Source organism: Bombina bombina, chromosome 4 (genome assembly GCF_027579735.1).
Source record: "Bombina bombina isolate aBomBom1 chromosome 4, aBomBom1.pri, whole genome shotgun sequence".
Taxonomy (NCBI): Eukaryota; Metazoa; Chordata; class Amphibia; order Anura; family Bombinatoridae; genus Bombina; species Bombina bombina.
The window spans coordinates 1030115923-1030142845 of NC_069502.1; positions in this window are offsets into that span (position 1 = coordinate 1030115923).

Genomic DNA, 26923 nt, shown 5'->3' on the forward strand with positions numbered 1-26923 from the left:
TTGAGCGCTTCTCTCTTTTTATTTATGCAAATTATGACATTTTGGGAAGTCTCCCTAAGTGTGATGCGGGAATCCAGACGTGGACCCGTTGCTCAGTGTGCCTAGAGGTATATGGCTGCACCTCACTGACGAGGCCCACAATAGGCCGAAACGTACGTCTGGGGTTTTGCTGTTTCTCTCGTTCAGAGAAGAATTGCCTGGTATTTCGGGGCTGGACTGTACTGTGAAGTCAGGATCAGACTGATATGCTTCAGGAAAGTTTTTCTCTGTGAAAGGCACATGTTGAGCAAAAAGAGGCTGCTTCTTGGGTGGTAACTAGCCATAGAACAAGCTATTATGCTATTGTTCGTTTCCAGGTTGAGCGCTTCTCTCTTTTTATTTATGCAAATTATGACATTTTGGGAAGTCTCCCTAAGTGTGATGCGGGAATCCAGACGTGGACCAGTTGCTCAGTGTGCCTAGAGGGATATGGCTGCACCTCACTGACGAGGCCCACAATAGGCCGAAACGTACGTCTGGGGTTTTGCTGTTTCTCTCGTTCAGAGAAGAATTGCCTGGTATTTCGGGGCTGGACTGTACTGTGAAGTCAGGATCAGACTGATATGCTTCAGGAAAGTTTTTCTCTGTGAAAGGCACATGTTGAGCAAAAAGAGGCTGCTTCTTGGGTGGTAACTAGCCATAGAACAAGCTATTATGCTATTGTTAGTTTCCAGGTTGAGCGCTTCTCTCTTTTTATTTATGCAAATTATGACATTTTGGGAAGTCTCCCTAAGTGTGATGCGGGAATCCAGACGTGGACCCGTTGCTCAGTGTGCCTAGAGGGATATGGCTGCACCTCACTGACATGGCCCACAATAGGCCGAAACGTACGTCTGGGGTTTTGCTGTTTCTCTCGTTCAGAGAAGAATTGCCTGGTATTTCGGGGCTGGACTGTACTGTGAAGTCAGGATCAGACTGATATGCTTCAGGAAAGTTTTTCTCTGTGAAAGGCACATGTTGAGCAAAAAGAGGCTGCTTCTTGGGTGGTAACTAGCCATAGAACAAGCTATTATGCTATTGTTCGTTTCCAGGTTGAGCGCTTCTCTCTTTTTATTTATGCAAATTATGACATTTTGGGAAGTCTCCCTAAGTGTGATGCGGGAATCCAGACGTGGACCCGTTGCTCAGTGTGCCTAGAGGGATATGGCTGCACCTCACTGACGAGGCCCACAATAGGACGAAATGTATGTCTGGGGTTTTGCTGTTTCTCTCGTTCAGAGAAGAATTGCTTGGTATTTCGGGGCTGGACTTTACTGTGAAGTCAGGATCAGACTGATATGCTCCAGGAAAGTTTTTCTCTGTGAAAGGCACATGTTGAGCAAAAAGAGGCTGCTTCTTGGGTGGTAACTAGCCATAGAACAAGCTATTATACTATTGTTCGTTTCCAGGTTGAGCGCTTCTCTCTTTTTATTTATGCAAATTATGACATTTTGGGAAGTCTCCCTAAGTGTGATGCGGGAATCCAGACGTGGACCCGTTGCTCAGTGTGCCTAGAGGGATATGGCTGCACCTCACTGACGAGGCCCACAATAGGCCGAAACGTACGTCTGGGGTTTTGCTGTTTCTCTCGTTCAGAGAAGAATTGCCTGGTATTTCGGGGCTGGACTGTACTGTGAAGTCAGGATCAGACTGATGTGCTTCAGGAAAGTTTTTCTCTGTGAAAGGCAAATGTTGAGCAAAAAGAGGCTGCTTCTTTGGTGGTAACTAGCCATAGAACAAGCTATTATGCTATTGTTCGTTTCCAGGTTGAGCGCTTCTCTCTTTTTATTTATGCAAATTATGACATTTTGGGAAGTCTCCCTAAGTGTGATGCGGGAATCCAGACGTGGACCCGTTGCTCAGTGTGCCTAGAGGGATATGGCTGCACCTCACTGAAGAGGCCCACAATAGGCCGAAACGCACGTCTGGGGTTTTGCTGTTTCTCTCGTTCAGAGAAGAATTGCCTGGTATTTCGGGGCTGGACTGTACTGTGAAGTCAGGATCAGACTGATATGCTTCAGGAAAGTTTTTCTCTGTGAAAGGCACATGTTGAGCAAAAAGAGGCTGCTTCTTGGGTGGTAACTAGCCATAGAACAAGCTATTATGCTATTGTTCGTTTCCAGGTTGAGTGCTTCTCTCTTTTTGTTTATGCAAATTATGACATTTTGGGAAGTCTCCCTAAGTGTGATGCGGGAATCCAGACGTGGACCAGTTGCTCAGTGTGCCTAGAGGGATATGGCTGCACCTCACTGACGAGGCCCACAATAGGCCGAAACGTACGTCTGGGGTTTTGCTGTTTCTCTCGTTCAGAGAAGAATTGCCTGGTATTTCGGGGCTGGACTGTACAGTGAAGTCAGGATCAGACTGATATGCTTCAGGAAAGTTTTTCTCTGTGAAAGGCACATGTTGAGCAAAAAGAGGCTGCTTCTTGGGTGGTAACTAGCCATAGAACAAGCTATTATGCTATTGTTCGTTTCCAGGTTGAGCGCTTCTCTCTTTTTATTTATGCAAATTATGACATTTTGGGAAGTCTCCCTAAGTGTGATGCGGGAATCCAGACGTGGACCCGTTTCTCAGTGTGCCTAGAGGGATATGGCTGCACCTCACTGACGAGGCCCACAATAGGCCGAAACGTACGTCTGGGGTTTTGCTGTTTCTCTCGTTCAGAGAAGAATTGCCTGGTATTTCGGGGCTGGACTGTACTGTGAAGTCAGGATCAGACTGATATGCTTCAGGAAAGTTTTTCTCTGTGAAAGGCACATGTTGAGCAAAAAGAGGCTGCTTCTTGGGTGGTAACTAGCCATAGAACAAGCTATTATGCTATTGTTCGTTTCCAGGTTGAGCGCTTCTCTCTTTTTATTTATGCAAATTATGACATTTTGGGAAGTCTCCCTAAGTGTGATGCGGGAATCCAGACGTGGACCCGTTGCTCAGTGTGCCTAGAGGGATATGATTGCACCTCACTGACGAGGCCCACAATAGGCCGAAACGTACGTCTGGGGTTTTGCTGTTTCTCTCGTTCAGAGAAGAATTGCCTGGTATTTCGGGGCTGGACTGTACTGTGAAGTCAGGATCAGACTGATATGCTCCAGGAAAGTTTTTCTCTGTGAAAGGCACATGTTGAGCAAAAAGAGGCTGCTTCTTGGGTGGTAACTAGCCATAGAACAAGCTATTATGCTATTGTTCGTTTCCAGGTTGAGCGCTTCTCTCTTTTTATTTATGCAAATTATGACACAAGTCTCCCTAAGTGTGATGCGGGAATCCAGACGTGGACCAGTTGCTCAGTGTGCCTAGAGGGATATGGCTGCACCTCACTGACGAGGCCCACAATAGGCCGAAACGTACGTCTGGGGTTTTGCTGTTTCTCTCGTTCAGAGAAGAATTGCCTGGTATTTCGGGGCTGGACTGTACTGTGAAGTCAGGATCAGACTGATATGCTTCAGGAAAGTTTTTCTCTGTGAAAGGCACATGTTGAGCAAAAAGAGGCTGCTTCTTGGGTGGTAACTAGCCATAGAACAAGCTATTATGCTATTGTTCGTTTCCAGGTTGAGCGCTTCTCTCTTTTTATTTATGCAAATTATTACATTTTGGGAAGTCTCCCTAAGTGTGATGCGGGAATCCAGACGTGGACCCGTTGCTCAGTGTGCCTAGAGGGATATGGCTGCACCTCACTGATGAGGCCCACAATAGGCCGAAACGTACGTCTGGGGTTTTGCTGTTTCTCTCGTTCAGAGAAGAATTGCCTGGTATTTCGGGGCTGGACTGTACTGTGAAGTCAGGATCAGACTGATATGCTTCAGGAAAGTTTTTCTCTGTGAAAGGCACATGTTGAGCAAAAAGAGGCTGCTTCTTGGGTGGTAACTAGCCATAGAACAAGCTATTATGCTATTGTTCGTTTCCAGGTTGAGCGCTTCTCTCTTTTTATTTATGCAAATTATGACATTTTGGGAAGTCTCCCTAAGTGTGATGCGGGAATCCAGACGTGGACCCGTTGCTCAGTGTGCCTAGAGGGATATGGCTGCACCTCACTGACGAGGCCCACAATAGGCCGAAACGTACATCTGGGGTTTTGCTGTTTCTCTCGTTCAGAGAAGAATTGCCTGGTATTTCAGGGCTGGACTGTACTGTGAAGTCAGGATCAGACTGATATGCTTCAGGAAAGTTTTTCTCTGTGAAAGGCACATGTTGAGCAAAAAGAGGCTGCTTCTTGGGTGGTAACTAGCCATAGAACAAGCTATTATGCTATTGTTCGTTTCCAGGTTGAGCACTTCTCTCTTTTTATTTATGCAAATTATGACATTTTGGGAAGTCTCCCTAAGTGTGATGCGGGAATCCAGACGTGGACCCGTTGCTCAGTGTGCCTAGAGGTATATGGCTGCACCTCACTGACGAGGCCCACAATAGGCCGAAACGTACGTCTGGGGTTTTGCTGTTTCTCTCGTTCAGAGAAGAATTGCCTGGTATTTCGGGGCTGGACTGTACTGTGAAGTCAGGATCAGACTGATATGCTTCAGGAAAGTTTTTCTCTGTGAAAGGCACATGTTGAGCAAAAAGAGGCTGCTTCTTGGGTGGTAACTAGCCATAGAACAAGCTATTATGCTATTGTTCGTTTCCAGTTTGAGCGCTTCTCTCTTTTTATTTATGCAAATTATGACATTTTGGGAAGTCTCCCTAAGTGTGATGTGGGAATCCAGACGTGGACCCGTTGCTCAGTGTGCCTAGAGGGATATGGCTGCACTTCACTGACGAGGCCCACAATAGGCCGAAACGTACGTCTGGGGTTTTGCTGTTTCTCTCGTTCAGAGAAGAATTGCCTGGTATTTCGGGGCTGGACTGTACTGTGAAGTCAGGATCAGACTGATATGCTTCAGGAAAGTTTTTCTCTGTGAAAGGCACATGTTGAGCAAAAAGAGGCTGCTTCTTGGGTGGTAACTAGCCATAGAACAAGCTATTATGCTATTGTTCGTTTCCAGGTTGAGCGCTTCTCTCTTTTTATTTATGCAAATTATGACATTTTGGGAAGTCTCCCTAAGTGTGATGCGGGAATCCAGACGTGGACCCGTTGCTCAGTGTGCCTAGAGGGATATGGCTGCACCTCACTGACGAGGCCCACAATAGGCCGAAACGTACGTCTGAGGTTTTGCTGTTTCTCTCGTTCAGAGAAGAATTGCCTGGTATTTCGGAGCTGGACTGTACTGTGAAGTCAGGATCAGACTGATATGCTTCAGGAAAGTTTTTCTCTGTGAAAGGCACATGTTGAGCAAAAAGAGGCTGCTTCTTGGGTGGTAACTAGCCATAGAACAAGCTATTATGCTATTGTTAGTTTCCAGGTTGAGCGCTTCTCTCTTTTTATTTATGAAGTAAACTCAGTTTCAGAGGAGAACAATAGAAGTTTCATGAAAAACTCCAAAGTAGAGCCAGGAGCTCCCTCAAGACACGTCTTGCCGCTACAGCTGTAGGCTCTGCCCCCCCAAAATTTTAATTTTTAATTATTAAGAATACTGTCACAACAAATATGATTGGTGTAAATTTTTTTCAAGTAGGCCTGGCACACAGTCTTGCAAGGAAGTAAAAAAGTGCAATTCTAGGGCACGAGCAAACTGAGGATTAAGATCATCAACAATCAAGAATTTTTAAATTTTAATTAGTAACTATACTGTGACAACAATTATGATTGGTGTAAATAGTTGGAAAGAAGGCTGGCAGGCAGGAGGTAAATGCAATTCAAGGACACTAGGAAACTGATTACTGACAGTCAAAACAGTGATTATTGACAATTTTTGCAATACTGTTAAAAGAAATATGATTGCTGGCAATAATTGGCTAGGTGGGCCGGGCACACAGCAGGCTGCAAGGCAGGAGGAAAGTGCTATTCACTGGCACCAGCAAACTGAGGATTCACAACAACTATTACCAACAATTTTAATTTTTAATTATTAAGAATACTGTCACAACAACTATGATTGGTGTAAATATTTTTCAAGTAGGCCTGGCACACAGGCTTGGAAGGCAGTAGTAAAGTGCAATTCTAGGGCACGAGCAAACTGAGGATTAAGATCAACACTAAAAAAGAAAAAAAAACTTTTTTATTTAAATTACTAACTATACTGTCTGTGACAACAATTATGATTGGTGTAAATAGTTGGCTAGACGGCCTGGCACAAAAGGCTGGCAGTGGCAGGCAGGAGGTAAATGAAATTCAATGGCACTAGGAGACTGAATATTTGCAGTCCAAAAAATTATGATTTTTTTTTTTTAATTACTGTTACAAGAATTGTGATTGGTGCCACTAATTGGCTAGTTGGGCCTGGCAGACAGGCTGGCAGATATGAGTCGTGGATGGCAGGTAGGGCAGCAATTTAACACAGTATGCTGTGTAAGTGACAAAAACACAGGACTGATAGAAAATTAAGTTAGATTACACTAGCAAAATATTTTAAAATTTTAGATTTTAATATTAAAATTTTGTTAAGAAGTGCAATGCACATATGACTCTATGAGTGGTCGCACTGGCTGGCTGCTACGTAGGGCAGCAATTATAACAACAGTATGCTGTGTAAGACAGATAGACAGTTAGACACAAGCCTGATAGAAAATACAATTAGGGGGGCGGAGCCGGCCAACGTCTGTGATGGCCGCTTAATTCCGGTTAGAGGGGCTCCTCTTAAAACTAAAATAGTGGACTTTTGCACCTAAAATACCTCTCAAAAGTTCAAAAGTGGCGGTTTGGCACAGGAGGAGTAGGAGCACCGAATGAGACCAGCCAGCACCGGATGAAAATGCAAACGCCAGATGCACCGAATAAGCTGTTAAACAGGCCGCAAGCCTGAGAGTGCTCGAGCAGCGCACAGGACCCGCTACCACCCTGTGACAGGTAGGAGCAAACTTGTTCTAGCTTCCGAATAGACTGGGCATTAAGCTATTCTCTGCAGCACAGGTTGGAACATTCCAAATCAAGGGAAAACATTAGGCCCCAAATAAGACCCTACCTGATGCAGCAGCCATAACCTGACTCCCGCTACTGTGATGCGGTGTGCTAATCCATAATGAAAGCACTAGGCTGAGTGATGTGAGGAGACTATTACAAGTAATATCATCACCGCCAAGGGGCTGAGTAAGGGAGAAAACACAAGGGAATAGACTATGTGAACATTTATGTCGCAGCTTTAATTTTACTGCTTCAAACGGCAGTACATAGTGAAAGAAACAACCGCAGATATATATTGATAGACAAGACCAATTAGCAGACGTGTACTACAGATTAGCCTCAAGCTAGTGGATCACCTTTTGAAGGGGCCTTCCCACATTCTTCTTCCACCCTTTTCTTCGACTTCTGTGCTTTAAAGTGAACTAAAGACTGGCTTTTAATGTAGGATAGCTCTTAATACATCCGCTTGCTATATATACCACTGCAGTCACCACTTGCTGAAATGGCATCTAAACGCACAACTAGACCTGATAAATCCACTAAAGGTCCTGCACCAACCAGCTCTAAAATGGATAACTTTTTTAAAGTCTTAGGCCTAGATTTGGAGTTTTGTCGGTAACGACCCGCGTAGCTAACGCCGGCTTTTTTCTGGCCGCACCATAAAAATAACTCTGGTATTGAGAGTCCACATAAAGGCTGCGTTAGGCTCCAAAAAAGGAGCGTAGAGCATTTTTAACGCAGCTTCAACTCTCAATACCAGAGTTGCTTACGCAAGCGGCCAGCCTCAAAAACGTGCTCGTGCACGATTCCCCCATAGGAAACAATGGGGCTGTTTGAGCTGAAAAAAAACCTAACACCTGCAAAAAAGCCGCGTTCAGCTCCTAACGCAGCCCCATTGTTTGCTATGCGGAAACACTTCCTACGTCTGCACCTAACACTCTAACATGTACCCCGAGTCTAAACACCCCTAACCTTACACTTATTAACCCCTAATCTGCCGCCCCCGCTATCGCTGACCCCTGCATATTATTATTAACTCCTAATCTGCCGCTCCGTAAGCCGCCGCTACTTACATTATCCCTATGTACCCCTAATCTGCTGCCCTAACATCGCCGACCCCTATATTATATTTATTAACCCCTAATCTGCCCCCCACAACGTCGCCTCCACCTGCCTACACTTATTAACCCCTAATCTGCCGAGCGGACCTGAGCGCTACTATAATAAAGTTATTAACCCCTAATTAGCCTCACTAACCCTATAATAAATAGTATTAACCCCTAATCTGCCCTCCCTAACATCGCCGACACCTAACTTCAATTATTAACCCCTAATCTGCCGACCGGAGCTCACCGCTATTCTAATAAATGTATTAACCCCTAAAGCTAAGTCTAACCCTAACACTAACACCCCCCTAAATTAAATATAATTTACATCTAACGAAATTAATTAACTCTTATTAAATAAATTATTCCTATTTAAAGCTAAATACTTACCTGTAAAATAAATCCTAATATAGCTACAATATAAATTATAATTACATTGTAGCTATTTTAGGATTAATATTTATTTTACAGGCAACTTTGTAATTATTTTAACCAGGTACAATAGCTATTAAATAGTTAAGAACTATTTAATAGTTACCTAGTTAAAATAATTACAAAATTACCTGTAAAATAAATCCTAACCTAAGTTACAATTAAACCTAACACTATACTATCATTAAATTAATTAAATAAAATACCTACAATTACCTACAATTAAACTTAACACTACACTATCAATACATTAATTAAATACAATACCTACAAATAACTACAATGAAATAAACTAACTAAAGTACAAAAAATAAAAAAGAACTAAGTTACAAAAAATAAAAAATTATTTACAAACATTAGAAATATATTACAACAATTTTAAACTAATTACACCTACTCTAAGCCCCCTAATAAAATAACAAAGCCCCCCAAAATAAAAAAATGCCCTACCCTATTCTAAATTACTAAAGTTCAAAGCTCTTTTACCTTACCAGCCCTGAACAGGGCCCTTTGCGGGGCATGCCCCAAGAAGTTCAGCTCTTTTGCCTGTAAAAAAAACATACAATACCCCCCCCAACATTACAACCCACCACCCACATACCCCTAATCTAACCCAAACCCCCCTTAAATAAACCTAACACTAAGCCCCTGAAGATCTCCCTACCTTGAGTCGTCTTCACCCAGCCGAGCCAAATTCTTCATCCAAGCGGAGCAAGAAGAGGTCCTCCATCCGATTGAAGTCTTCATCCAAGCGGGATCTTCTATCGTCATCCATCTGGAGCGGATGGAATCAGCCAATCAGAATCAAGTTCAATCCGATTGGCTGATCCAATCAGCCAATCAGATTGAGCTCGCATTCTATTGGCTGTTCCGATCAGCCAATAGAATGCGAGCTAAATCTGATTGGCTGATTCCATCAGCCAATCAGAATATTCCTACCTTAATTCCGATTGGCTGATAGAATCCTATCAGCCAATCGGAATTCGAGGGACGCCATCTTGGATGACGTCATTTAAAGGAACCGTCATTCGTCGTTCAGTCGTCGGCCAGGATGGATGTTCCGCGTTGGAGGTCTTCAGGATGCTGCCGCTCCGCTCCAGATGGATGTCGATAGAAGATGCCGCCTGGATGAAGACTTCAATCGGATGGAAGACCTCTTCTGCCCCGCTTGGATGAAGACTTCAATCGGATGGAAGACCTTTTCTGCCCCGCTTGGATGAAGACTTCTACCGGATCATGGACATCTTCAGCCCCCCGCTTGGGCTTGGATCAGGACATCGTAGGAGCTCTTTAGGATGGATCGGTGATACCTGGTGAGGTGAAGATAAGGTAGGAAGATCTTCAGGGGCTTAGTGTTAGGTTTATTTAAGGGGGGTTTGGGTTAGATTAGGGGTATGTGGGTGGTGGGTTGTAATGTTGGGGGGGGTATTGTATGTTTTTTTTTACAGGCAAAAGAGCTGAACTTCTTGGAGCATGCCCCGCAAAGGGCCCTGTTCAGGGCTGGTAAGGTAAAAGAGCTTTTAACTTTAGTAATTTAGAATAGGGTAGGGCATTTTTTATTTTGGGGGCTTTGTTGTTTTATTAGGGGGCTTAGAGTAGGTGTAATTAGTTTAAAATTGTTGTAATATTTTTCTTATGTTTGTAGATATTTTTTTATTTTTTGTAACTTAGTTCTTTTTTATTTTTTGTACTTTAGTTAGTTTATTTCATTGTAGTTATTTGTAGGTATTGTATTTAATTAATGTATTGATAGTGTAGTGTTAGGTTTAATTGTAGGTAATTGTAGGTATTTTATTTAATTAATTTAATGATAGTATAGTGTTAGGTTTAATTGTAACTTAGGTTAGGATTTATTTTACAGGTAATTTTGTAATTATTTTAACTAGGTAACTATTAAATAGTTCTTAACTATTTAATAGCTATTGTACCTGGTTAAAATAATTATAAAGTTGCCTGTAAAATAAATTTTAATCCTAAAATAGCTACAATGTAATTATAATTTATATTGTAGCTATATTAGGATTTATTTTACAGGTAAGTATTTAGCTTTAAATAGGAATAAATTATTTAATAAGAGTTAATTAATTTTGTTAGATGTAAATTATATTTAACTTAGGGGGGTGTTAGTGTTAGGGTTAGACTTAGCTTTAGGGGTTAATACATTTATTAGAATAGCGGTGAGCTCCGGTCGGCAGATTAGGGGTTAATAATTGAAGTTAGGTGTCGGCGATGTTAGGGAGGGCAGATTAGGGGTTAATACTATTTATTATAGGGTTAGTGAGGCGGATTAGGGGTTAATAACTTTATTATAGTAGCGCTCAGCCGCCGCTACTTACATTATCCCTATGTACCCCTAATCTGCTGCCCTAACATCGCCGACCCCTATATTATATTTATTAACCCCTAATCTGCCCCCCACAACGTCGCCTCCACCTGCCTACACTTATTAACCCCTAATCTGCCGAGCGGACCTGAGCGCTACTATAATAAAGTTATTAACCCCTAATCAGCCTCACTAACCCTATAATAAATAGTATTAACCCCTAATCTGCCCTCCCTAACATCGCCGACACCTAACTTCAATTATTAACCCCTAATCTGCCGACCGGAGCTCACCGCTATTCTAATAAATGTATTAACCCCTAAAGCTAAGTCTAACCCTAACACTAACACCCCCCTAAATTAAATATAATTTACATCTATCGAAATTAATTAACTCTTATTAAATAAATTATTCCTATTTAAAGCTAAATACTTACCTGTAAAATAAATCCTAATATAGCTACAATATAAATTATAATTACATTGTAGCTATTTTAGGATTAATATTTATTTTACAGGCAACTTTGTAATTATTTTAACCAGGTACAATAGCTATTAAATAGTTAAGAACTATTTAATAGTTACCTAGTTAAAATAATTACAAAATTACCTGTAAAATAAATCCTAACCTAAGTTACAATTAAACCTAACACTATACTATCATTAAATTAATTAAATAAAATACCTACAATTACCTACAATTAAACTTAACACTACACTATCAATACATTAATTAAATACAATACCTACAAATAACTACAATGAAATAAACTAACTAAAGTACAAAAAATAAAAAAGAACTAAGTTACAAAAAATAAAAAATTATTTACAAACATTAGAAATATATTACAACAATTTTAAACTAATTACACCTACTCTAAGCCCCCTAATAAAATAACAAAGCCCCCCAAAATAAAAAAATGCCCTACCCTATTCTAAATTACTAAAGTTCAAAGCTCTTTTACCTTACCAGCCCTGAACAGGGCCCTTTGCGGGGCATGCCCCAAGAAGTTCAGCTCTTTTGCCTGTAAAAAAAAACATACAAGACCCCCCCCAACATTACAACCCACCACCCACATACCCCTAATCTAACCCAAACCCCCCTTAAATAAACCTAACACTAAGCCCCTGAAGATCTCCCTACCTTGAGTCGTCTTCACCCAGCCGAGCCAAATTCTTCATCCAAGCGGAGCAAGAAGAGGTCCTCCATCCGATTGAAGTCTTCATCCAAGCGGGATCTTCTATCGTCATCCATCTGGAGCGGATGGAATCAGCCAATCAGAATCAAGTTCAATCCGATTGGCTGATCCAATCAGCCAATCAGATTGAGCTCGCATTCTATTGGCTGTTCCGATCAGCCAATAGAATGCGAGCTAAATCTGATTGGCTGATTCCATCAGCCAATCAGAATATTCCTACCTTAATTCCGATTGGCTGATAGAATCCTATCAGCCAATCGGAATTCGAGGGACCCCCATCTTGGATGACGTCATTTAAAGGAACCATCATTCGTCGCTCAGTCGTCGGCCAGGATGGATGTTCCGCGTCGGAGGTCTTCAGGATGCTGCCTCTCCGTTCCAGATGGATGTCGATAGAAGATGCCGCCTGGATGAAGACTTCAATCGGATGGAAGACCTTTTCTGCCCCGCTTGGATGAAGACTTCTACCGGATCATGGACATCTTCAGCCCCCCGCTTGGGCTTGGATCAGGACATCGGAGGAGCTCTTTAGGATGGATCGGTGATACCTGGTGAGGTGAAGATAAGGTAGGAAGATCTTCAGGGGCTTAGTGTTAGGTTTATTTAAGGGGGGTTTGGGTTAGATTAGGGGTATGTGGGTGGTGGGTTGTAATGTTGGGGGGGGTATTGTATGTTTTTTTTTACAGGCAAAAGAGCTGAACTTCTTGGAGCATGCCCCGCAAAGGGCCCTGTTCAGGGCTGGTAAGGTAAAAGAGCTTTTAACTTTAGTAATTTAGAATAGAGTAGGGCATTTTTTATTTTGGGGGCTTTGTTGTTTTATTAGGGGGCTTAGAGTAGGTGTAATTAGTTTAAAATTGTTGTAATATTTTTCTTATGTTTGTAGATATTTTTTTATTTTTTGTAACTTAGTTCTTTTTTATTTTTTGTACTTTAGTTAGTTTATTTCATTGTAGTTATTTGTAGGTATTGTATTTAATTAATGTATTGATAGTGTAGTGTTAGGTTTAATTGTAGGTAATTGTAGGTATTTTATTTAATTAATTTAATGATAGTATAGTGTTAGGTTTAATTGTAACTTAGGTTAGGATTTATTTTACAGGTAATTTTGTAATTATTTTAACTAGGTAACTATTAAATAGTTCTTAACTATTTAATAGCTATTGTACCTGGTTAAAATAATTATAAAGTTGCCTGTAAAATAAATTTTAATCCTAAAATAGCTACAATGTAATTATAATTTATATTGTAGCTATATTAGGATTTATTTTACAGGTAAGTATTTAGCTTTAAATAGGAATAAATTATTTAATAAGAGTTAATTAATTTCGTTAGATGTAAATTATATTTAACTTAGGGGGGTGTTAGTGTTAGGGTTAGACTTAGCTTTAGGGGTTAATACATTTATTAGAATAGCGGTGAGCTCCGGTCGGCAGATTAGGGGTTAATAATTGAAGTTAGGTGTCGGCGATGTTAGGGAGGGCAGATTAGGGGTTAATACTATTTATTATAGGGTTAGTGAGGCGGATTAGGGGTTAATAACTTTATTATAGTAGCGCTCAGCCGCCGCTACTTACATTATCCCTATGTACCCCTAATCTGCTGCCCTAACATCGCCGACCCCTATATTATATTTATTAACCCCTAATCTGCCCCCCACAACGTCGCCTCCACCTGCCTACACTTATTAACCCCTAATCTGCCGAGCGGACCTGAGCGCTACTATAATAAAGTTATTAACCCCTAATCCGATAGCCAATAGAATGCGAGCTAAATCTGATTGGCTGATTCCATCAGCCAATCAGAATATTCCTACCTTAATTCCGATTGGCTGATAGAATCCTATCAGCCAATCGGAATTCGAGGGACCCCATCTTGGATGACGTCATTTAAAGGAACCGTCATTCGTCGCTCAGTCGTCGGCCAGGATGGATGTTCCGCGTCGGAGGTCTTCAGGATGCTGCCTCTCCGTTCCTGATGGATGTCGATAGAAGATGCCGCCTGGATGAAGACTTCAATCGGATGGAAGACCTTTTCTGCCCCGCTTGGATGAAGACTTCTACCGGATCATGGACATCTTCAGCCCCCCGCTTGGGCTTGGATCAGGACATCGGAGGAGCTCTTTAGGATGGATCGGTGATACCTGGTGAGGTGAAGATAAGGTAGGAAGATCTTCAGGGGCTTAGTGTTAGGTTTATTTAAGGGGGGTTTGGGTTAGATTAGGGGTATGTGGGTGGTGGGTTGTAATGTTGGGGGGGGTATTGTATGTTTTTTTTTACAGGCAAAAGAGCTGAACTTCTTGGAGCATGCCCCGCAAAGGGCCCTGTTCAGGGCTGGTAAGGTAAAAGAGCTTTTAACTTTAGTAATTTAGAATAGGGTAGGGCATTTTTTATTTTGGGGGGCTTTGTTGTTTTATAAGGGGGCTTAGAGTAGGTGTAATTAGTTTAAAATTGTTGTAATATTTTTCTTATGTTTGTAGATATTTTTTTATTTTTTGTAACTTAGTTCTTTTTTATTTTTTGTACTTTAGTTAGTTTATTTCATTGTAGTTATTTGTAGGTATTGTATTTAATTAATGTATTGATAGTGTAGTGTTAAGTTTAATTGTAGGTAATTGTAGGTATTTTATTTAATTAATTTAATGATAGTATAGTGTTAGGTTTAATTGTAACTTAGGTTAGGATTTATTTTACAGTTAATTTTGTAATTATTTTAACTAGGTAACTATTAAATAGTTCTTAACTATTTAATAGCTATTGTACCTGGTTAAAATAATTACAAAGTTGCCTGTAAAATAAATATTAATCCTAAAATAGCTACAATGTAATTATAATTTATATTGTAGCTATATTAGGATTTATTTGACAGGTAAGTATTTAGCTTTAAATAGGAATAAATTATTTAATAAGAGTTAATTAATTTCGTTAGATAAAAATTATATTTAACTTAGGGGGGTGTTAGTGTTAGGGTTAGACTTAGCTTTAGGGGTTAATACATTTATTAGAATAGCGGTGAGCTCCGGTCGGCAGATTAGGGGTTAATAATTGAAGTTAGGTGTCGGCGATGTTAGGGAGGGCAGATTAGGGGTTAATACTATTTATTATAGGGTTAGTGAGGCGGATTAGGGGTTAATAACTTTATTATAGTAGCGCTCAGGTCCGCTCGGCAGATTAGGGGTTAATAAGTGTAGGCAGGTGGAGGCGACGTTGTGGGAGGCAGATTAGGGGTTAATAAATATAATATATGGGTCGGCGGTGTTAGGGGCAGCAGATTAGGGGTACATAAGGATAACGTAGGTGGCGGTCGGCAGATTAGGGTTTAAAAAAATTTAATCGAGTGGCGGTGATGTGGGGGGACCTCGGTTTAGGGGTACATAGGTAGTTTATGGGTTTTAGTGTACTTTAGAGCACAGTAGTTAAGAGCTTTATAAACCGGCGTTATCCCAGAAAGCTCTTAACTACTGACTTTTTTCCTGCGGCTGGAGTTTTGTCGTTAGATGTCTAACGCTCACTTCAGCCACGACTCTAAATACCGGAGTTAGAAAGATCCCATTGAAAAGATAGGATACGCAATTTACGTAAGGGGATCTGCGGTATGGAAAAGTCGCGGCTGAAAAGTGAGCGTTAGACCCTATTTTGAGTGACTCCAAATACCGGAGGTAGCCTAAAACCAGCGTTAGGAGCCTCTAACGCTGGTTTTCACGGCTAACGCCAAACTCCAAATCTAGGCCTTAGAAACTTCCATGTCCACCTTGTGTGAGACGCCAAGCACTGATCTGGCTTCAGGAACACCAGAGGTAGAATCAAAAGCCCTCCTAACGAAAGCTGACATTCAAAATCTACCTACAAAGGCAGACTTTGCCTCCTTTTTCACGCAGGTGGGCAAACTCATCAAAGATGGGCTATCTGAGGTTAAAAGAGATCTCTCTGATCTAGGAGAAAGGGTTCTGCAGATAGAAGAGGATATGGACCAGCACAATAACGATACAGATCTCCAAAACCGCACCCTTCAAGTACATGATGACATGATACAACAACTGCAAAATCAAGTCGAGGACTTGGATAATAGGGGGAGGCGGCAGAACCTCAGACTACGAGGTATCTCAGAGAATGTTTCTGCACCCCAAATCCAACAACACCTAGAGCAACTTTTCCAATTCATCCTCCAAGAAGAAACTTCAGACATCCCTCTAGACAGAGCACATCGGGCTCTGCGCCCGAGACCACCAGCAGATAAACCGCCCAGGGACATAATCATTTGGTTCCAAAGCTTCAAAGATAAAGAAAGAATAATGATGGCTTCACGTAAACAGCGTCAAATCCTGTTTGAAGGAGATACGGTGCAAATCTTTGCTGACTTGAGCACGATCACACTTTCCAAACGTAGGGAGGCAAAATACCTAACAAGCCATCTGCAGGATTTAAAGATACCATACAGGTGGGGTTTCCCCTTCTGTATTAAAGTCCTACACAACTCCCAAATAATCACCTACAGCTCCCCAGATGATCTTGAGCAGTTTTGCAAGAACTTGAAAATCCCTGTCCCAACCATCCTCTCTTCAAAGCTTGCTCCAACACCAAAAGACCCATCTGCACCCCAGGTGCCTAAACAACAGAGACCTCCTTGGATAAGAGTCTCGAGAAAATCAAACATAGACTCCCGACAGATGGTTCCCACAGAAGAAGAATTTACCTGATATGGATTTCCTGAAAGTCTAACCTCTTGGAAATCAGTTGCTGAGCAGGACTCACCCCTTTGATCATGCTCGGCCCCGGTTAACCACACAGTAAATTTTCCCTTTGGGGACCCTGTTGTGTTTATTCCCTAAAGATAATTAACAGCACAGTCCCTTACCTACCCACCTTAGTCCTAAGCTTAAACGTTTAGCTATTCAACAGATGGAGGTTGCTCCATCATAGTAATTCCTTTTTATTACTATGTCCTACCCCCCCATATGACATACTATTTTAGGTATGATTATTTGTTATGTATGCATTGTATTTGTTTTTGGATGTTCAACGGTTTTTACTTTTTACTTTTTTCCTTTGCAGTTCCTGCAAATTTCTACTTAAGACTATTCTGTTCCTTCCCCTACCTTTCTCTCCCTCCTCCCTTCCCATCGAGACCAGAGACCCTGTTGGGAAGACACAGACAACCATTCTGGCTTTCAGGTATGCTACCCCTCGTTCTGCACTACACAACAAATTCCCACATACTACACGAGATGCATTCACAGTAATGAAGATGCCCCCCTACACGAAACCATGCTTGATGGCTCCCATAAACTATAGTCAGTTCAACATTAATTCACCCCCTTGTAAAGCATATGACGATTCCTGAACTTTTACTTATATCTCAAAATGTAAAGGGTCTTAACTCCCCAACCAAGAAATCAATAGCCCTCAACTGGTTCCATAAACACAAAGGGGAAATCATCTTTTTACAGGAAACCCATTTTTGCAAGCACGCAGAACCCAAGTGTGCCTCTAGGCATTTCCCAATAGGCTTTTTTAACTCAGCATCCACTAAAAGAAATGGCGTGGGCATATTGTTCAGTAATAGGGTCCCTTTCCAGCTTACCCAAAAATATGCAGACAGTGAGGGCCGGTACTTGATATTACTAGGCACACTTTATAACCAACAGGTCACACTAGTGAATATCTATGCCCCAAACACAGGACAGGCTCGCTTCTTTAAAAAGGTGACTAGGGCCTTATTGGGAATAGCACAAGGAACGGTGATCCTTGCAGGAGATAGTAACACATCTATGGAACCGACTTTAGACTGATCCAACACTAAAAGCTCAGTGCCCAGAAGCTCATTAGGAGCTATCACTAAGTCCTTACGGGAGGCAACTTTATTAGATGTCTGGAGAATCCAACACCCTCTACAGAAATCGTATACCTTCTATTCCAATCCCCAAAAATCCTACTCCAGAATAGACCACATATTTGTCGACCAGCAGAGTCTGCCCCTAGTGAGGTCCTCAGAAATTCTACCAACCCCTTGGTCAGACCACTCGATGGTGACTCTATCATTAACCTTACCAGACAGACCACTGACAGAGCCTATCTGGCGACTTGACGAAACACTTCTCCTACAACCAGCTATTCGGGATAAAATCCTATACACACTTAAGGATTACTTTACACACAACACTACAGCCCATTCCTCCCCTACTCTGTTATGGGAAGCACACAAAGCGGTCATTAGAGGAGAATTTATGAAACAGAAAGCGATACTTAGGAAAAACTACAATGAAAAGTATAACAAATTACTGCACCAACTGAGGCATTTAGAAAATTTGCACATGCACGCGCCCAGCAACACTCAATACGCATTACAATTAACCACTGCTAGGCGTGAATTAAATTACTTACTTAATAAAGAAGCGCAGAGGAAGGCGATTTACCTAAAAAAGCTTTACTTCGTGGAGGGCAACAGAGCGGGACCCATCTTAGCAAGAGCATTAAAGGCTCGAACGAATAGCAACTTTATCCGCAAACTAACACACCCCACCGCCCAGGGAGGATTCACATATGATAGCAAGTCAATAGCAAATATATTTAGTGAATACTACAAGAAACTTTATAATATCCCAGAGACACCCCATTCCTTGGACTGCGAGGCAATAGATTCATATATACAAGACTCCAATATCCCTTCCCTACCCGAACAAATCTCTAGGCAAATGGAGAACCCTATTACCCCACAAGAGGTCATAACAGCCATAAAGGATACACCAATACACAAAAGCCCAGGCCCTGACGGTTTCTCGACCCTTTATTATAAACAATTTCAAGATATCCTTGTCCCACACCTCACCAAACTCTTTAATTCTTTAGACAACGAAGGCCAATTTTCCCCTAACCTACTAGAGGCACACATCTCTGTCCTCCCCAAGCCAGGCAAGCTCCCCACGGAACCAGGTAACTATCGCCCAAATTCCCTCTTAAATGGGGACATAAAAATTTATGCTAAAACCCTTGCAAACCGAATCAATAAGGAACTTTCTACACTTATTCATGTTGATCAGGCTGGCTTTGTTCCGCTCAGGGAGGGCAGGGATAATACGATACGTACACTCCACCTGTTGGAATATGTGAAAAAACAAAAAATCCCTACGGTCCTGGTCTCCACTGATGCGGAAAAGGCCTTTGATAGACTAAATTGACCCTTCCTACGCGGCGCCCTAAAACAATTTGGCTTTGGAGAATTGATGATCAAACGCATTTTCCATCTATATAATGGTCCCTCAGCTAGGGTACGCACTAATGGGGTCCTCTCACAGAGGTTTAATATTTGCAATGGGACAAGGCAGGGTTGCCCCCTTTCCCCCATCCTTTTTGTCCTCACGATGGAGGTTTTGGCCTGCCATATCAGACAAAACCTAAATATCCACGGAGTAACCATTGGCCCTAACACACATAAACTCGCTATGTTCGCAGATGACATCTTGCTTACCCTCTCTGAGCCTGCTTCTTCCCTGCCCGTCCTGACTACAGAATTTGATAGATTCAGTAGGTTTTCACACTTCCTCATCAATTGCTCCAAATCTGAACTCCTAAACATCTCGATGACATCCGCCAGTTTTACAAACTTCACTAAGTCATGCCCATTCAAAATACAACATTCACATCTCAAATACTTGGGGATAATGCTTTCTCCTAACCCAGCAAAGTGGTTCACCCTTAACTATCAACCCCTCCTTCACTCTACCCAACATTCGCTATCCTCATGGAAAGACAAGCCACTATCGTGGTGGGGTAGGGTACAGTCTATCAAAATGACAATATTGCCCAGAATTCTTTATACACTTCAGGCACTACCGATAGCCCTTCCCAAATCCTATATACAACAATTACAAAAGGCTGTGAATGCTTTTGTGTGGGGCAAACTCCGTCCAAGAATATCAAGAGAAACTATGTATCGACCCCTACAGAGTGGTGGACTGGGACTGCCAAACATAAATGTTTACTACCAAGCAGTCTCACTGCAGAGAATTATAGACTGGCATTGCAGACAAGAATCCAAAGCATGGGTGACAGTTGACTCCCAACTACTTAGATCCCCTAATCCAGGACCTCTTTGCTGGCTCCCTAGAACCAAGCGTACCCCCGCATGCTCGTCCTCTATACTATATAAACACATATTCAATACATGGGACTACCTACTCAAGACGACCCCGACATTATCCACAACCACTTCGCCACTTACCCCAATTTTCCCTAATATAGAACTCATGGGAGGGTATGGCACCCCAAAACATGACACAGTAGTTAATGAACTCCAGGATTCCGTCCCTATAGCACAACTACTCTCTCAGGGTAGGCTCAAGGTCCGAGCGGAACTATCGCAGACTTTGCACGGAGCATTTGCCCCATGGCTAAAGTACGCGCAATTGCAACACTTCCTCCAGATGGCACATTATAAACGAGACTTACTGAGACCGCCAACCCCGCTTGAGCAAATCTGCCTGACTGGCAGGATCGCTAAATACTCCAAAATGCTCAGACACCTACACTCCCCAATTACACAGACAGATGGCACCAGGAGTTGAATACGACTCTGGATACTAAACAATGGTTACAAATCTTTCAGAATACGCGCACTTCATCCACTTCTCCTAAAATCATAGAGCTTAACTACAAAGTCCTTCTGCGCTGGTATTTAACTCCAAACAGACTAAACAATATCTATCCCACCTCTTCATCCTTCTGTTGGAGGGGGTGCGATGGGCAGGGCACCATGTTACATATGTGGTGGTCTTGCCCAAAATTGGGCCCCTTCTGGCATAGCATTGAGTCCACTTTGAAGAAGCTGACCGATCCAGATTTTACATTAAATCCGCAAGTAGTCCTCTTAAATGAGACTCCCCCCTTTACAATGTAAAATTAGACGGACATTAATACGTATAGGTCTAAACTGTGCAAAAGCCCTTGTTGCCCTTCATTGGAAATCCCCCATCATCCCGTCTCTAGAACACTGGCTAAAAAAGACAGATGAGATGCTTTCCTGTGAGGAATATGGCTACTTTAAGAGAAATAAGTCTACATTTTATGCAGAGCTGAGATTCTACTGGGACACCATTACACATCCACATACATAGTAAAGCTACTGTCATATACAGGAATAAATAAACAGACACTGAGAGCGATATAGCATTTGCACCCAGCTAAGGCTTAAAAAGGTCTCTCCCTTGTCCCCCCCCTCTTCCCCCTTTTTCCTCTTCTCCACTATTCTCTTCTTCTTAGTTCTATATTCTTTTGAGTTTAGGTTTAATACTGTTTACTTGAATTTGTATTTGCTTGATAACGACATTGTTATAACCAGAACTTCTATATCATTTACTATGAACCATGAAGAGGCACAGCTACAGCAATCCCCCGGGGTAAGCTAAGATAGACCTAGGTCTGCTCCAAGTTTATGGCCCCCCTAAGGGTTACGAACTCTTACAATGCCACCTATTATTATATACTTTTTTGTTTGTTTTTTAAACTCAAAATTTTGATGTTAGATGCATTATTTAAGATGTGGTCGCCTTGTACATAATATTATTACTATATTTGTATTTGTAGCCTCTATAGGCATGCTCCATTTGTTTATGTTGTGTTGTCACTAATTTTCTCACAAACCAATAAAAAAGTTATTATAAAAAAAAAGAAAAAAAGAAAATACAATTAGATTACACTAGCATAATGATTTAAAGACTTTTTTTTGGAAATTTTAAGAAAAAGGTTAAGCACATACATATGAGTCGTGGCTGATAGCCTTGGAAGGGCAGCTATTAAAAACAGTAGGCTCTGTATGTCAGATACACACGCCTGATAGAAAATACTATTAGATTACACTAGAAAAATGATTGAAATTATTTTTTTGGGGGGGAATTAAAAAAAGGTTAAACACATATGAGTCGTGGCTCATAGACTAGGGAGGGCAGCAAGTAAAGTAGGCTCTCTATGTCAGCAAAACACACAGGCCGGATAGAAAATGATATTAGATTACACTAGCAAACAAATTTAAACTTTTTTTTTTTATATTAAAATTAAGGTGAAGAAGAATAGATATGAGTGCTGGGTGGCTGCCTGGCACAGACCAATTAACCAAAAGACTGAAAAAAAAGAGGTATATTAATGCTGAGTGAGCCTGACAGACACAGGCATGATAGTAAATGTAATTAGATTACACTAGAAAAATTTTTTTTTGTGTTTTTTTTTTAAATTAAAAATAATGTTATAAACGGATATTAACACTGCTGGCTGCTGGCTGGCACAGAGCAATGAACCAGAGTATATGCTGTGTGACACTGCCCTGATAGAAAATGAAAAAAAATTAGACTAGAAAAACAATTACATTTTTGGGTTAGTTAAATTTAAACTAATGTTGTTAGGGAGATATCAGTGGTGGCAGTAGTCACAGCATATGCTGTGAGCCTTAAACACACAGCTGAAAGCCAGGCAAATGCTAATAAAAAAAAAACGAAAAAAAAAAAACGGCACGAAATATAGCCCTAAAAAGGGCTTTTTGGGGTGCTGTGCTTGCAGCAGAGATGAGTGGAGTCCTTCTGGACTGTAAATACACTAGCCTAGCTATGTTTTTCCTATTAATGTCAGGAGCAAAAACACAACACATCCTCTCATTAAAAAAGCAAGGTCGTTATGAGTCTAAAATGGCGGATTCCGAGTAGCTGGGAGTGTCTGTGAGGGAGTGTCTGATGTTGATTGGCTCTAATGTGTCAGGCGGCTGTGACATAAAGGGTCAAAGTTTCCACAATTATGACACATAGGGGCGGATCGAACATCGCCATGTGTTTGCCCACAAACGCGAACGCGAACAAGCTATGTTCGCTGTGAACCGTTCGCGGGCGAACAGTTCGGGACATCACTATTGATGAAGATTTTTCTGACAGAGATCAGGAAAAACAAAATAATTTCCTCTTGCCTCTCTCTTCAGGCTACAGCTCATCCTTCAGTGGCTCAATGTATGGAGGTAATCGGTCTGATGGTGGCTTCTATGGACATCATTCCTTTTGCTCGATTCCATTTGAGAGCTCTCCAGTTGTGCATGCTCAGACAATGGAATGGCGACCATGCGGATCTATGTCAGATAATAGAGTTAGATCAGTTGTCAAGGAATTCTCTTCTGTGGTGGATTTCTGACGAACATCTGTCTCAGGGCCATGCTTTCGGAGAACTTCCTGGGTAATTGTGACCACGGACACCAGCCTGCTGGGCTGGGGAGCAGTCTAGAACTCGTTAAAAGCACAGGGCCTTTGGACTGGGGAGGAGTCTGCTCTTCCCATCAACATCTTAGAGTTGAGGACGATTTACAATGCTCTATTGGCTTGGCCTCAGTTGTCCTCAGCCCAGTTTATCAGGTTCCAGTCAGACAACATAAGCTCTGCAGCTTACATCAATCACGAGAGAGGAACTCGGAGTTCCTTAGCCATGAAGGAGGTTACTCTGATTCTTCACTGGGCAGAGACAATTGCTGTCCATCCACATTCCAGGAGTAGACAACTGGGAAGCGGATTTTCTGAGCGACAGACTTTTCATCCCGGGGAGTGGGAACTCCATCAGGAGGTGTTTTCCAGCTTAATCCTCAAATGGGGGGTCCCGGAGTTAGATTTGATGGCATCCCGTCAGAACGCCAAGCTTCCAAGATACGGTTCAAGGTCAAGAGATCCGCAGGCCGTTCTGATATATGCTCTGGCGGTTCCTTGGGTTTTCAGGTTGGCATACCTGTTTCCTCCGTTTGCTCTCCTTTCAAGAGTCATTGCTCGTGTCAAACAGAAGAGGGCGTCAGTGATTCTAATAGCTCCTGTGTGGCCTTGCAGGATCTGGTTTGCAGACCTAGTGGAGATGTCATCTCTCCCACCTTGGAGACTACTTCTGAGGAAGGACCTCCTGATTCAGGGTCCCTTCCTAAATCCAAATTTTGTTTCTCTGAAGCTGAATGCTTGGAGATTGAACGCTTTATTTTGTCTAAGCGTGTTTTTTTTTGAGTCGGTTATTGGGACCATGATTCAGGCTCGCAAGCCTGTTACTAGAAAGATTTACCATAAGATATGGTGTAAATATATTTATTGGTGTGAATCCAAGGGCTACTCTTGGAGTAGAATTAGAATTCCTAGAATTGTATCTTTTCTTCAGGAAGGCCTGGAGAAGGGATTGTCAGTCAGTACCTTGAAGGGTCAGATTTCTGCTTTATCAGTTTTACTACATAAACATTTGGCAGATGTGTCAGATGTGCAATCTTTTTGTCAGGCCTTGGTCAAAATCAGACCTGTCTTTAAGTCTGTTGGTCCTCCTTGGAGCCTTAACCTTGTTCTTAAAGTTTTACAGCTGGCTCCATTTGAGCCGTTGCATTCCATAGACATTAAGTTGTTATCTTGGAAGGTTTTGTTTCTTGTTGCTATCTCTTCTGCTCGAAGAATCTTGAAACTCTCAGCTCTGCAGTGTGACTCCCCTTATCTTATTTTTCATGCCAATAAGGCGATTCTTCCTACTAAGTTAGGTTTCCTTCCTAAGGTTGTTTCTAATAGAAATATCAATCAGGAAATTCTTGTTCCCCCTCTGTGTACTAATCCTTCTTCTTCCAAAGAACGTTTGTTACACAATTTGGATGTTGTACATGCTCTTAAATTCTACTTACAGGTGACTAAGGATTTTTGCCAGTCCTCTGCCCTCTTTGTCTGTTTCTCTGGGAAACGTAAAGGTCAGAAAGCTACTGCTACTACTCTTTCTTTTTGGTTATGAAGTATAATTCATTTGGCTTATGAGAATGCTTGACAGCAGCCTCCTGAGAGAATTACGGCGCATTCCACAAGAGCTGTTTCCTCTTCTTGGGCTTTCAAAACTGAAGCTTCTGTGGAACAAATTTGCAAGGTTGCAACTGTGGTGCTCTTTGCCTCCTCCTGCTGGCCAGATGTGATATTACCAATAGTAATTACTCAAGCCGTGGACTCACTATATCCGGGAAGAAACAAATTTATCAAATAAGCATACATTTCGTTTTTTTGTCAATTCCTTCTATAGATTGGGGGCATAGTGTGGAAGTTTTCTATAGGTATGTTACACAGGAATTGTGGATTTGTTGCAATTCATTTTGAACAGGCATACATATACATGCAAATAAACAGGCTTTACTAATATGCACACGTTAACAGGGTTTGTCTAGGATCCTGGTTTCAGCAGCACTTAGCACACCCACTATTGTTACACCTCTCTCCAAATGGAAGTAACCAATATATACAAGAAAAAAGGGGACATTGTGGGAGGCGCTCAAAGAGCAGTCTGCTCCTAAATATGTCCTTATATATATATATATATATATATATATATTAAAAAAACAAATAATTAGTAATCCCTTATTAAAATCTGTGTGCTGATAATTAAAAGTTCCTTTAGAAAGTTACTCACAGAATATAAAGAAAACCTCACTCAAATTCCAAACACATCTATAATTTTATTAAACACTCTAAAATTAACACAATCAATTCCTATATTCCTAGGACACCGGTGTCTCAATTTACATATAATATTCCATATAAGAATACAAATCACACAATTGATACAAGTTATCTCAAACAATTTCAATAAGCAAGCATATACTTTGTCTTTAAATGTTCCGTGTAAAAAACAGAGAATGAAGCCAAAAAAAAATTAATTAAATTTGATGATTACACTAAGCACTTTTTATCGTGTATTCAATCATATGCACTTTGCCCAGAAGTTTTTTGACTTTCTGTGTCTTATATCAAGGCCAAATTTCCAAATCCACAGATTTAACACTCTCAGTATCTGTGCAGTTCCTTTGTTAAAAGTACGTTTAACGGATATATTAATGAATTCCTTTTTGCAAAGATAAATATTACATGCAGAGTCCAAGCCTCTTAGTTGAAAAATAAGGTTTACAATACCTGTTGTTTCCTGATAATAGAGAGTTCCTCACTAAATTTTCAAATATTGCTTCTCAGCAGTTCACTTGGTCACAAGCTGTTGAGTGTTTGGCTTCCAGGAGCCGTTACTCACCAATCAGCTTTAAGGTTGTGTAGTGCGCGCACTGTTTGAATCCGGTGCTTTAAGCTCCTGCCACAGTTTCTCCATACAGTTGTTTCTTTCCTTAGTGTGTGAAGTCGTATTTGCGGTTATGGGAGCAGCCAGGGAAACACTTTCAATTGTCTTTCGTCAGATAGAAACAAGCAGACAAATTCTCCAATAGTTTGGTTTTTTCATCTGTATTCTTTGGAGCTCAGGTGTTTGATCAACGTGTGTCGGCTCTCTGTGAGCCTTTGTCAAGATACCCAATTACCTCAGCTCCTCCTTTACTTAAAGGAAATCTCATTAACCCTTTGCTGTACATTTCAATAGTGCTAGTGATTACTTCTTTGGGGATATAAATACAGTATATATATATATATATATATATATAAATATATATATATATATATAATTTATTCAACAAGATCTCAAATTTTCTGTTTTAGAACACATAATGCACTGCAAATGTCATAACTTGAAAATTCATCTGTAACACATTATACCTTTCATTGAAACAAAATAATAATAATAAAAATATATATAAAACAAGTGTAATTTCTTAAATACCCTATTTCATTCAGTCTTCCTTATTTTACACTTAAACAAAGGTAATATTTCCAAAGGAACATTTAGTCTAAATAATATTTTCTGGAAAATTCCAAAGCACAAAGTATTAAAATGGAAACTAATATTTATAATAATAAAAATATATAAAAAACTCCTTTCAAATAATCAGTATAAAATTATTTAATACTTTCTGATGAATAGCAAACATATTAAAATTATTTCATATTTTTTGTGAATAACAAATTAGTTAAAACATCTAAAATATATATAAATTACACAAAAACCTAATATACACGTATTATAAAAGCACAC